The following is a 14,601-nucleotide window of genomic DNA, read 5'->3' as shown; positions in this document are numbered from 1 at the left end:
TCTACCAGGGGTAAATCACTATTCCACAACATCCAGAGTTTATGTGGACACTGCAAATAATGATGTCAACTGTGTAGAAAAAAATTGGGCTATAGACTATTTATAAGATAATAGACCCTTAAATATGACCAGCTAGATGTAAAAAAAACTATCAGCCTATCAGATTCTATAGGTAGTGTATCATAGCCAAATCTTTTATAGGGATGTCAGCTGTTCAAGTGCAAAAATACAGGGTGATCTGCAGATATCAAAAAGGATGTCATCTAGGTATGCAGTAAAAAATGCTGACTGAAAAATCTCATAAATGTGGAAGAGATTTCAGGTGCATAAGACAGATAACCTTTTCCTCAACTGTGATGGCATAAGAGCGGGAGACGTACTAAAAAAATCATACCACCGTCTTCTAGTCTAAAAAGACCCTAGAAGATATGCATAAAGGTTGGCTAGAGGCTGGTCAGAAGAACAACACACATAAGGTTCTCAGTTATTGTACAGTACATACAGGAGCTGCAACGTAGTGACATCACAGGAGAGACGTGCCCTAGCAAGGGCATACCACAGTCCTATATATTAACTGATGGCTAATAGATCTAAAAAGAGCTAGTCGGCAGTTGAGCATGGAATCATAAATAGAGGTCCATGTATTGTATACCGCAATCACATTCGATAACGCAAATCACGTATTTAGATGCACATGTCAAATTCTTTCTTATTAGAAAGCAGCCAGTATCATGCTCCTTCAGGCTTGCGTAGTAAGGAGAGGACCAAAATTCCTCCTGACATGTGCGCAAATCTCATCATCAACTACAAAAAAACATCTGACGGCTGTGCCTGCCAATAACGGCTTTGCCACCAAGTATTAAGTTTTGTTTGCCAGTGGGATCAAATTCTTATTTCTCTATGCAAAATGCAAATACATTTATAAAATGTATACAATGTGATTTTCTGGATTTTATTTTTGATATTCTATCTCTCACTGTTAAAATTAACCTACCCTTAACAATATAGACTGTTTATTTCTTTGTCAGTGGGCAAACTTACAAAATCAGTGAGGGCTCAAATAGTTATTTCCTTCATTGTGTTTTTTTTTTTTTGGGGGGGGTGTTGTGCTATTTTTCCAATGATACCATAATGACCCTGCTAAAGTTCCAGCTGCAGTGCAGAATTAAAGACTCAGCTATAGTAGCCCAATTTAGAAGTATTGTCCTTTTAGAGAATGAGTCACATTTAGAGATGAGCAAACATTATTCGAAACAGTGGTTTCGAATAGCACGCTGCCATAGAAATGAAAGGATGTAGCGGGCACGCGGGGTGTTAAGCCGGCAAAGTCTGCGCGCCGGCTGCTTCCATTCATTTCTATGGGAGCGTGCTATTCGAAATGGCTGTTTAGAATAATGTTCGCTCATCTCTAGTCACATTGTCTCTTATGATCATGGTTATGCTCATGGTTATCCAGTGAGCGCCCTCTATTGGTTTGCAACAATGAGGCAGCAACTGTCTTCCTAATTACATCATGGAAGGCAGATTTGCATATTCTTCCCATAGTTCCTTGCAAAGTGGAGTGCTAAAGGCTTAACAAGTCTCCACACACCTATATGGTGGTCTCTCCCTAAGGAGTGACAATATCCCCCGAACCCTGTCTAAGCCTCTCACCTCTACCAGGTTATAGTCCTCTCTACATCGGGCTGAAGAGATCCAACCAGATCGAAACAGCTGTCCTCGATTGAGAGACTATACCTGTTATTAATCCCAGCGTCATTGCTAAACAAAGGCCTCTTAGAAGGTCGGGCATGAGGCTAAAGGGAGCAGCCATTATTGGGTTATTTCACTGGAATCCTGTCTTAAGACAGGCTTGCACATTCCAGTGAGCGCCCTCTATTGGTTTGCAACAATGAGGCAGCAACTGTCTTCCTAATTACATCATGGAAGGCAGATTTGCATATTCTTCCCATAGTTCTTTGCAAAGTGGAGTGCTAAAGGCTTAACAAGTCTCCACACACCTATATGGTGGTCTCTCCCTAAGGAGTGACAATATCCCCCGGATCATGGTTATGGTCAGCCACAGTATCCATATGGCAATGCCAGCAATCATATTTCCAAGGCACAACAAGCTCTTTAAATATCATCATCAACAAGAATTTTTCACATAATATATACTTGTACAAGTGTGTATGTGTATATAAATATATATATATATATATATATATATATATATATATATATATATATGCATAAAATGTCCCCCCCCCCTCTTTCTATATATATATATATATATATATATATATATATATATATATATATATATATATATATATACAAATCTATTGTCTTTTTCTGGTCATTAAGCTGTTGGCAAATTTCCCCATGGTGTTGAAAGGATACTTTGATTACTCAAATGATTGTCAATAATACGCTTCTGTTCGAAGATATTTTCCATGGCTACTACAGATGTTTAAATAATGAAAGCGATAGTTACAGGTAAACAAAACATCAGAGTGCAAATATAAGCAAGACAGCTAATCAAAGTCAAAGCTGCAACATAACTTTTGGACTCCTGCAAAGAGAGTGTGCATCTTTGAGATTTCTTTGCTTATGATCAAAACACATAAAGAAAATAAAAACAAAAAAGTGAATATAAAGTCATCTTGAAATACTTTATATAGATCTGTCAAGATTCATAACAGTACTGTATTTTTTTTTAACAACCTGGTAGAGCTGTCCCTGGAATTTGTTTGAACTTTTAATGCAGGGTGGCTTCTTTCAACAACATGTCGCTGGCAGCCTTTTCTTTTTTCTGTGTGAATGGCAGACAATGTAGCATAAAACAAAGTGCAAGGAAAAAAATAAGCTAGCAATCCTATTGTCTTGGATTGTCTTACTTAGAATGGATACAGGTTGCCCAACAATAGTATTTTAGCAAGTAAAGCTCTAGTTAGTCCTTGAAATGGCTTCTTCACATCAATCATGTAGTACAGAATTTCAATTTTATGTTTGCTGGTGTAAATCTAGAAGGCCCTTGATTATACTAGGCTCCAATTCAAAAGAAAACTCGCAGAGAGTAACATTAAACGTGCGCAATGTCAGACAGGTCAAGCTGGCAAAGGCAAAGTAATTGAAAGCATCTCATAATAATGACACTATGTTGTAGTGAATTGAAATGGTGTTCACCTTATGGGCTTGGGAGTTTTTCCTTTTAAATGATATAATTAGTTGTGAAACAAGAACATGTAGTCTTCATCAAGCCTTCTATTATCTTGTTGGATATCTGTTGCAGGGTGTTAAGAACAGGTACAGTATTTTGTAATCAATATGTCGGTGTTAATGTCCGTATCACATAGCACAGTAAATATGTCTTTGAGCACATAATAAGCCTTGGAAACTGGAACCTGTACTGTATTATAGGGATTACTTCTCACTAATACTTTGTAAACTGCACAGTCCATAATAAGCTTTTTTCATTTTCAATGTTGATTTTGCTGTATAAACAGTAGCTGATAAATTATTTATTAAGCAGCGGTACCACTGCTTATCATTTATCTCAAATGCTCCAGTCCTCTGTTCTTCTTTTCCCTGGCAATCCAATGTCTGACGAAGGTCCTTTCAGGACCAAAAACGTTTACTTTTGGTGGATTGCATACTACACTTGATGAATATACAAATAAAATCGGTGTTATCTGATTTACGGAGTGCCTGGATTATATCTATTAATCCAAATAAATCTGTGATCCATCTCACTGCATCATGGACTATAGGCAATGTAGTTCAGAAAATATAGGAATTCCAGCAATAGTTATAGGACTAGGAGAATTTAGAGAGTCAAGCAATTATTAGACAGGCAGATTATTGCTAGAATTCAATAGACATAGAGAAGACAGGTTTCTAGACAGTGACTGGCATGGCTCCTGCTTACACAGACAGTTAACCCTTTCATTCCCAATAATCTTATATTGTCTGACAGTACTTGCAATAAAGTGATATTGTAACATTACACATTCTTAAATATATTGTTTTATTTACAAAACAATCCTGTCAGTGAAAAAAATTTTGCTAGGCTGACGCCCCACTTTGTGGAAACGCAGCTTCTTTTGTTGCAGATTTTTCCGTGCTTCTTTGAGCCAAATCTACAGTGCTGGCCAAAAGTATTGGCACCCCTGCAATTCTCTCAGATAATACTCTTGTTCTTCCATAAAATGATTGCAAGCACAAACTGTTTGGTATTAATATCTTCATTTATTTTGCTTGCATTGAAAAAACACAAAAGAGAATGAAAAAAAAGTCAAATCATTGATCATTTTACACAAAATTCCAAAAATGGGCCGGACAAAAGTATTGGCCCCCTCAGCCTAATACTTGGTAGCACAACCTTTAGACAAAATAACTGCGAACAACCGCTTCCGGTAACCATCAATGAGTTTCTTACAATGCTCTGCTGGAATTTTAGACCATTCTTCTTTGGCAAACTGCTCCAGGTCCCTGAGATGTGAAAGGGTGCCTTCTCCAAACTGCCATTTTGAGATCTCTCCACAGGTGTTCTATGGGATTCAGGTCTGGACTCATTGCTGGCCACTTTAGAAGTCGTCAGCATACAGCAGGAACTTCACCTTGCGATCATGCAGGGTGAAACTTGGTGTTGGTGAGGCCTCCACGGCTGCAACCAGTTGATTGATGTAGATGTTAAAGAGCGTAGTGCTCAGGCTGCAGCCCTGTCTGACCCCTCAGACATGCAGGAAATATGCTGTCCTCATCTTGTTCACCTTAACGCTGCATTGGTTTCTGGTGTAGGAGCTTCTGAAGACGTCATGTGTTCTCTCTCCTATTTTTTTTATTTTTTTTTGTAATAATTAAGCACTGACTGTGTGCAATAAAAAATTATTGTAAAGAACACATGACAGAGGACAGACAAAAGAGATGGGAGGAGGAACCACTCCTTCAGGTACTTGTAATCAAAGTGATCATTTTATATGTGTGGTATGCTGCTACTATGGGTGCCCGTGCATCACCAACTTGTGTAGTGTGACATTTGCTATAATTTCAATAAACATTTTGGGAACACTATGACAAAGGTGCAATTCAATTTACCTTAAAACCATGAAGCAAGAGAGGGAAAATCTAACCAATGACTTGCCTTGGTGACCTTAGAGTGGGAAATGGTCGAGTGTGTAGGAACTGGGTGTTATAAATCTGAATGTCCTGTACCTGTGAGGTGATGTAAGTACTACAAAGCAGTGAGCCTTGCTGCATTTCTAAACTGTGGCCTGTGATGTTCAAAACATTGCCCCAGTGGAGACCTAATTTCTAAATATGTGTTTTAACTGTACACCCATGGCTAATTGTCTGTTGATTGTCAGATCTTGCACCTTGTCAATGATTTGTCATTTGGTAATATACAAAAAACTCCCATATGGGAGCTGACTGCAAGTAGCTGCTGCCACCAAAACCAGAAACATGTTTGCCAGTGCCTCCACCACCCAACTTGCCTTAGATCCACTCATGCAGGTCTTTTGGATGTTGGAGCTGCACACTGGGTAGAACTGTTGCAGCTACAACCACCCTCTTCATGTGTTACCCTGAACCATTTGCCATATCTTGTCTGTAATGGAATCATCATCAGATTCTAAATCACCTTCCTCACTTTTTTGAGACTTATCATGGCAGTATAATTTCTGTATGCCCTTAAAGCAGATTTGCCCCCAGTGTCACTACCATCACTGTCATCAGTTGTACACCCCCTGTCACTACTGCAGCATCCTAGAATGACTGCTATTTCTGTGTTTCTCTATTGTGCCTCCAGGTTATGTTGGTATGTCCCATCTTATATGTTCTACATTAAATGTGATTATTTGTGTAGCTTTCCCTGTTATTTCTCCCCCTATCAGTTTGAAACCAGTGCCTTGGTTCAGCCCTGGTCAATCACAGGCCACTGGGTGGGGTTGTGGAAAGATTATAGGACTTTAACAGTCACCAGTACAGCCTTTAGGAGGACTACTTCAAGCCCCAGGCTAATTCAGAGACAGCCCTGAGACAGGGAATTCAATTGTGCATCTATTAGAGACATTTGCCAGCCATGCCAGGAGGAGCAATTGAGGATCCTGACAGGAGCAACTCATTTGGGCCTAGTCTCCAAGTAACCAGATCCCTGTCATGACTCCTTCCCCAGCTACAACCCCCATTGTCTTATATGGGGAGTGGCATGAGAGGAGGAGTAGTGGAGGATTACGTTATAGAGCCTGTAACATCACTGGGAAGCCTCCTATGACCAAAGCAGAGGGATTGGACTGCAACTACTACCACATCTGCAAGCTGTTGGTTTACCGATTGTTCCAATTAATAAACTACTATTTGGTTTTCACTGCAACCTAGACTCCTGAGTTATGCCTGCATTACCATCAGCTCCCTTCTGAACACATCACACTGGCTCAGAGAGGATCCTTGGATGGATTCGGAGTTTTATCGTCAAAGAGTGTAAAGCTCAGCAAAGAAGGACTGGATTGCTTTGGCAAGTTTAAGGGTTGGTTGTTCCAGGGATCCTGAAGCAGATTTGATGGCAGCAATATGAGCTTTGGCCTTCTCTTTCTTGATTAGTTGTGGCTAGGGTTGAGCGATCTTTTTAGGTGGGATCGAGATCGGTGCTATTTCCCACAATGCTTTGCTTAGCCTTCACACTGAGTATATGCTCATTCTGAGTGGAGTGTATACTCAGTGTGAAGGCTCCGCTGCATTTCCATAGGAATGAATGGAAGCAGCCGGCACACAGCCTTAACCCCCTGCGCGCTGTCTGCCTCCATTCATTCTAATGGGAGATTAAACTAACATCTCTAGTAGCTACTTACCTCCAGAGATGGCTGCTCTGGTGCCCGTTGTTCTCCTTCTTCTTCGCCTCACTGCCACTCCACGCTGCTCAGCTCGCCTCGCTGTCGCCGCCTCCCAGGTTAGTGTTTAAAGAGCTAGGAAGGCAGGGCTTGTGGCTTAGGAGAGTGTGGGCGGGTACAGGGCTGAGAGACATGACATCTCCCCTCCCAGTACCCGCCCACACTCTCCTAACCCGCTCACACTCTCCTAATCTGGGAGGCAGGGGGTAGCGAGGCGAGAAGAGAAGCGTGGAGTGGCTGCGAGGCGAAGAAGAACACCGGGCATCGGACCAGCCATCTCTGCAGGAAAGTGGACACCAGGGGGGACTAAGTAGCCAGAGGATTAAAAAAAATCCTCTGGCTACTTAGTGATTCACTACACAGTGTGGATTCTAACAATTGTTAGATTCCATGCTACATAGTGAATAGGATTGCTTTTAAAATCCGATCTCCAATTAATAAAAAAAATCCCATTGACTTGCATTGGGATCAAAATTGGGATCGAGATCTGGTTCGAATGAAAAATGATCGGAAATCGCATTTTAAAATCAATCCTGAAAAGTCAAAATCGGCTCAACCCCAGCTGTGGCATAAACCTACCCCCTTTATCATCATGGGCATAGAAGCAAAATTTTATGTAAAGCTGGTGTTTGGAGGCTTGTTGGTGAAGAATGCACTTGAATTTCTCCCTCAGTGAGCTAAGGTCAATTTAGCAGTTAATCTTTTCAACCTATGGACTTTCTCCAATGCTGAGATTTGTGCAAGGAGAGAGTCAATTTCCTTCTGTTTGGCTCGTTTCACAGGTGAGGCTCCTTTCCCCTAACAAAGGACTTATGCACCACCCAGACTGTAGCTATAGAGGCCTCTGGGGTCATGTTTAAATGAAGGAACTCTTGTAGGTTTTCAGTTGCATCTCAAACATTTGCATTATCGTCTAGTAAAAGTTTATTCAGTCGCCAAATCCACTTTCGGGAAGTGACCTCCGGGTTTAGCAAGACACTAGAAATTGGGGCATGGTCGGCGATGCTGATACAGTCAATGTGGGTGTTACTTTAGAGTTGAGCTAGTGGAGTAGTGCAGAAGACATACTCTCTGGTGGTAAATATTTTTTGAGGAGAAGTACCAGTAGTCTTTCACTGTGGGATGATGCTGTCTCCAGACATCAACAAGGTGCATTTCCTAAAGATTTCTACGAAGACTGTTGTTGGCTTTCTGGAAGATAGTAGATATACTGATGGATTTATCTAGGATGGGGTTCAATGTCACATTGATATCCCTGCCAAGAATAATGTTATCAACTGAAAATATGTAAAGTTCAGACAGAGTATCTGAGTGTGGTTGCGGGCATATTTGCAATTGTGATGGATCTAGAGGATAACTAAAATGTTCGAGGTTCGAAATCCGATTCGAACAGCCGCTCACTGTTCGAGTGCTCGAACGGGTTTCGAACCCCATTATAGTCTATGGGGAACATATACTCGTTAAGGGGGAAACCCAAATCCGTCTCAGGAGGGTCACCAAGTCCACTATGACACCCCAGGAAATGATACCAACACCCTGGAATGACACTGGGACAGCAGGGGCAGCATGTCTGGGGGCATAAAAGTCACTTTATTTCATGGAAATCCCTGTCAGCTTGCGATTTTTGCAAGCTAACTGTCAGGATACGGAGTCGCCGCGGTCTCCTTGCTGCGCGGCGTCTCCCTGGGAGATGTGTTAGGAGTTCTATTGGATGTGCTTAGGTCATTAAGGGTTAATCTTTTCCTTGCTTTCAGTCTCCATGTCATTAGCCATCAGGTGTGTTCTCTGCTGCTATTTAAACCCCACCCAGGCATGGATCCTTGCCAGCCATTCACTTTGTGTTTCCTGGTCCCTTGCTCAGTCTGATTCCCTGTCTGTTTGTATTCCATATGTTTCTTGGTTTTTAGACTCGGCTTGTATTTTTGACTATCCCTTGTCTTTTGATTTGGTACCTTTTATTATATCTCCTGGCTTGACCTCTTGCTCGTCTGACCTCGCCTTTTCTTCTGTGTCTTGCTGGGACTTGTGGTCCTCCCTGGTTCCATGCTGTTTAGTCTTTTGTTTTGCATTGCATTTACACTGTGCTTTCTGTTTAGGTGTGACCCCGTGACTCCAGTCCCTAGGACTTTCAGGGCCTCCTCTCCCCTTATCCTAGAAGGTTAGGAGCCGTGGTAGGCGCACTTCAATTAGGAAGTGCATTGGTCTGCCTCATCTCAGATATTACAGCATAGTTATAGCTGCAGGGCCTGCGACCCCTTTTGTCATTAGTTGCACAGTGTTGCTTTCCCAGCTGTGTCACTTTGCACTGCCTGACCCTGACTCCAATCCTTACACTAACTTTTTCCCATAGGAATGCATTGGACAGCGCTGATTGGCCAGAGTACGGAATTCGACCAATCAGCGCTGGCTCTGCTGGAGGAGGTGGAGTCTAAGATCGCTCCACACCAGTCTCCATTCAGGTCCGACCTTAGACTCCGCCTCCTCCGGCAGAGTCAGCGCTGATTGGCCGAAGGCCAAGATGTAATGGTGAGAAGAGCAAGTGGAATAGTGGCAGGGTAGGAAATTAGTGGTGAGAAAAATAAGAGAAGGGGTTCGTACAGCTTAGGAGAAAAGCACTAAGCCATTTTAGAAAACGTGAAAGAGGTGTGTATTTTCGCAGTAGCGGGTTTGCCCTTCAGGGTGGACAATTCTACATACAGTGGAGGTGGTAGATATGAGAAAGCCTGATTGGAGACCAGCTGCCTCATACTTCTTCTAAATCAGTAAATACAATAGCTAAAAGAAAATGTATACAATATGGTACATGGAACAAATATAAAACATAGTAATGGCAGTTATAAATGCGATAGTAGCAAGACAGGCCTCACACTGACATTTCGACAAAAGGTTGGCTGGGAGTCCGTAAGCCTGTGGGATCACAGAAATCAAATGTGGAAGTTGTATTGCATTTCACAGCAAGGTTGCATCTTAGTAAATGGTTTACTGTAAACTATGGCATACAAATGCAATGCTAATATCAGTGAATTTACAGTTTCTTAATTGAAAGCATAAAACTTACAGTCCACCACAGATATAGGTAAAGTAGTGGACAGACAGAACCAGAGCAGACGGAATAAGAGAATAGGTAAATCACGGCAAAAAGCCCCATTAGTCTATGACAAGGCAGAAGGCCTCAGGCGAGTCAGGAAGTTTTTGCTTCTAGGTAACTTGTGTTGGAGTCCAGACAGCCACAAAATTCTGGCAGGGCCAGTGTAAGTAGCTAAGACTGGATGTCTAGTTGTTTAATGTTGCATTGTCTCCTTAGGCAGGTAGATGTTCGGGGAAGTTGTTGGAAAATTCTCTTACCTTTATGCAGTACTGCTAGGCCAGAGGGATAGAGTCAGGCATATTATATGCCCCTGGCTCATAAAGCCTATAGGAGCGGAACTAGAATCCTTCTCTTCACCAATATCGATGAAGCAATGTTTTGGTTGGTAGCACTAGACAGCTCATCTTCTCATCTTCTCCTAAAGTAATGATTGGGCGATTCCTTACTGGCAGCAGCGTTGGGGTAGGATGGAATGTCACACATCATATTTTGCCATTTTGGTTTAAGGACCCGATGGATACTCTCAATGACAATTGCTGCTGCTTAGACCTAGAAGATGATTGAAGAGCTGTGTTGTCATCTTGTGGAGGTTCTCAGGGGAGCAAGACTCTGAGAGTCCTTTAATCTGAATACTCTTTCTTCAGCTGTGGTTTCCTGATCTTCAATTAGGAGTGAGTAAACAATCAAGATTAGAGATGAGCGAACAGTAAAATGTTTGATATTCTATATTTGTTTTGAATAGCGGCTCAATATTCGATTATTCGAACGAATATCGAACCCCATTATAATCTATGTGGAAAAATGCTTCATTTCAGGGGATCCCACCATTCGACTCAGGAGAGTCACTAAGTCCATTATCACACCCCAGGAAATGATGCCAACACCCTGGAATGCAACTGGGACAGCAGGGGAAGCATGTCTGGGGGCATCTAACATGCCCAAGTCATTGTATTATGTCGGGATCCCTGTCAGCTTGCATACAGAGTATGGCATTCGGCCAATCAACGCTGGTTTTGCCGGAGGTGGTCTGTGATGGACGTGCGCTCTGCTTGGCTGCATCTCTGGAGTAGTCAAGCTGAGCGCACGGCCCGAAGTAGCAGTGCTGGCCGATGTAGCAGTGTCCGATGTAGCAGTATGAGTGTGCAGCAGGTTCAGCTAAACCTGCTACACACTCAGCTCTGCTGCATCGGACTGCTACATCGGCCAGCACTTAGAGTTGAGCCGATCTTGAAATTTCAGGATTGTTTTTAAAATACGATTTCCGATCATTCGGAGATTGGATTTTAAAACGATCCTATTCACTACACAGTATGTAGTCCAAAAATTATTTCAATTTTTGGACCCCACGCTGTGTAGTGATTAACCCCACCCCCAACAGTGTCCACTTACCCGCAGCAGTTTTTATTGGTCCGGTCCTCTGTCCTTCATGTCTTCAGAGTGCCCTGGGAGGGGAGACGTCCACACTCTCCAGCCGCATCAAGCCCCGCCTACTCCCTGCATCTCTACAATACTAGTCTAGGGAGGTGAGGGCAGGGCGCTCTGAAGACATGTGAAGGACAGAGGACCGGACGAAGAAGAACTGGGAGCTGCAGCTGTGCAGGTAAGCGGACACCGGTGCGTGTGTGTGTGTGGGGGGTTAATCACTACACAGCGTGGGGTCCATAAATTGTAACAATTTTTGGACTACATACTGTGTAGTGAATAGGATCATTTTTAAAATCCAATCTCCGAATGATCGGAAATTGGATTTTAAAAATGATCCTGAGGTTTCAAGATCGACTCAACCCCAAGTGTTGGCCGATGTAGCAGTGTCCGATGTAGCAGTCTGATGCAGCAGAGCTGAGTGTGCAGCAGGTTCAGCTTAACCTGCTGCACACTCAGCTCTGCTGCATCGGACTGCTACATCGGACACTGCTACATCGCCCAGCACTGCTACATCAGAGATGAATCAGAGCTGGCCATTCGCTGAGCTTGGCTACTCCGAAGTAGTCGAGCTGAGCGCACAATGTAGCAGTGCTGGCCAATGTAGCAGTGTAGCAGTGAAGCAGAGCTGGCTGTTCGCTGAGCTCCGTTACTCCAGAATAGCCGAGCTGAGCGCATGGCCCGATGTAGCAGTGCTGGCCAATGTAGCAGTGTCTGATGTAGCAGTCTGATGCAGCAGAGCTGAGTGTGCAGCAGGGTTCAGCTGAACCTGCTGCACACTCAGCCAATCAACACTGGTCAATGCATTCCTGTGGGAAAAAGTCAGCTTGCGTATATCGCAAACTGACAGAGATCCCAACCTGATAGAGCCCCAAAGATCTGGGTGAGTAACATTCCCCCTTAAATAAAGGTAATTCCTAGCTAACCCTGCCTGTAGATCTATCCCTGTCTCACAGTCACATAGTTCACATTATCAAATTAATCAAATGTTAAACTCACCATTCGTTTAAATTGGAGGTCACCTGATTTCGGCCGCGAATTCCTTTTTCCGATTTTTTTTTAACTGCCTCCGTTGTCGTAGTTCCTGTCCCACCTCCCCTGTGCAGTCATTGGTGCAAAAAACACACATGGGAAGGTGGGAGGGGATACACATTTTTACTGCATTTGCCTCGTGGTATTCGATTGGAATCGAATACCTCGAATGGCCTGATATTCGATTTAACGGTATTCGCTCATCCCTAATCAAGATACTCCCTTTGGAGAACAAGTTGTGAAGCCAAATAATGCAATTTGACCATGGATTAAGGATTTAAGGCTGAACCTGAAGGCCAACATTCGGAATTTCAGACTTTATGTCATTATGTTAGCGAGTATTGAGGGAAAAAGGCTGCAAGGGCTCTCTGGAGAAAATACTTAGAAATTGTGATTAGACCACTATCTGCCTGGTCGTACTCGGCAGTGCTTTCTGCGTCAGTCTTCTCTTGTTGAGTGGCTGGCTGCCTGATACAGAGCTCCAAGCTGGGAGCAACCTTTATCTTTCCTTTTTCACTCTTTTTCTCTGTATCTTCAAGAATCCTGTAACTAAGCAAACTAGCACTATGAATTAGCAACTATAAATTGAATGGAAGACCCTGTGGAGTATTTTGTTCCTTTTGTATCTATTGTTAAAGCATGGGCAATGACTCAAGACCTGGAGACCTGCACATGTGCCTGTTACCATCCCCCCAGGAGCTAAGCATGGACACCATGCGGCATGGAGGAGAAACCTACATGGAAGTGTGGACTTCTTCTTTTCAAGGAGATGATTTTTGGAGTCTATTGCTGATGTGTGAAGATGCCTACAGCTGACTGGTATTTCTTTCTTTAACTGTGGACACGTGGGACTCTGTTACAACCTGGGAACCTACCATCACCCACCTACCCATGTGTTTATGGAAGCTTGGCAAGAGAGCAGCACCCTGTCTACCTGGATGGCTTCGGACTTCTCTGGGCAGTAGAACACAGTGGTAAGAAGAAAGGAAGAGGAGGGCTTGTGATGAAGGACATTTGGGGCATTTTTTTTTTGTGGTTAATGGACAATAGCGCTGATACAAGATACCGAACTATCAGCTGTGAGCAGGAGATCTCACCACCTACCAAAGGAACTGCCACATGTTATCATGATATCTGCATATGTCCCCCACCTCTGTAAAAATGTTTTTCTGCCTGTTATATCTACATGCTGCGACCCCTTCTCGTGTCCTCCAACCACATTTGGCTGTATTATTAACATCACTCCGCACAGAGAACTAAATGATCCTGCAGTGTGTCTGTGTTTCTTTCTTTTTAGTTGCTATGATTCCTAGGATTTCTCTATCTGCCATGAGCTTGTATGTGTTTTCCTCTCTTGTTATATGCTACTGTACCATCTATGAAACTGTATCACTGAAATTTCCCCATTGTGAGACTATTAAAGGATTATCTTATCTTATTATGTTATTGGTGGGGTTCAGGTGCCATCTTTTGAGCTGAGAGCTGCATATTTTGAGAAATTTCTGGAGGTCACCTTGCTGCTTAGTTGGCCAAGAGGTGCTAGGGATATCAGGGCCCTTTTCTTTATTAGTTTTGACCATGTTCATTACGTTTTGTGTGGTTAAGGAGTGAACAGCAGGCTGAAAGCAGCAGAGCTCTGGGATCAAACATGCATTACAGTATGCGGTCAGACTCTGCTCCCACATATACAACTTATTTGTACCCAGGATAACCCACTTAAAAGTTTTAGCAGTGTGTGTCTCTGGTGATACAAAGTGAGCACACTACCTTGGGCTGGTATATTTGTTTAAAAATGTAAATGTTCATTTTGTACATTAACTTTAGGGCTGCACTTTGGATCTCATAATGATGTTAACCATTAATAAATTCTGTGAGGGGTGTAGTTTCAAAAATGTTCTCAAATGAAGTACAGTATGTCACGAAAAAAACAGTCTCAAAATCACATGATTAAGTTAAAGCATCTCAAAGTTATTTTCATGTCAGTTTTAAAAAGCTGGGCCGTGTCCTTAAAGTGTTTTGTCATGTCATTAAAGGGTTAATATTTATGTTACAACCTTACTTACTTATAGGCATGCAATGAGGAATGGAAGAAGAAAAACTACCTGATCACTGTCACTGTCATGGTGTGGTACAAGTGGAACTGGAGGAGGATGAAGAACTGGATCTGAGTCATGGTGGTGGAGGACAAGG

The sequence above is a fragment of the Leptodactylus fuscus genome, chromosome 4 (genome assembly GCF_031893055.1).
Source record: "Leptodactylus fuscus isolate aLepFus1 chromosome 4, aLepFus1.hap2, whole genome shotgun sequence".
Lineage (NCBI taxonomy): Eukaryota > Metazoa > Chordata > Amphibia > Anura > Leptodactylidae > Leptodactylus > Leptodactylus fuscus.
This window is presented reverse-complemented; position numbering follows the sequence as displayed.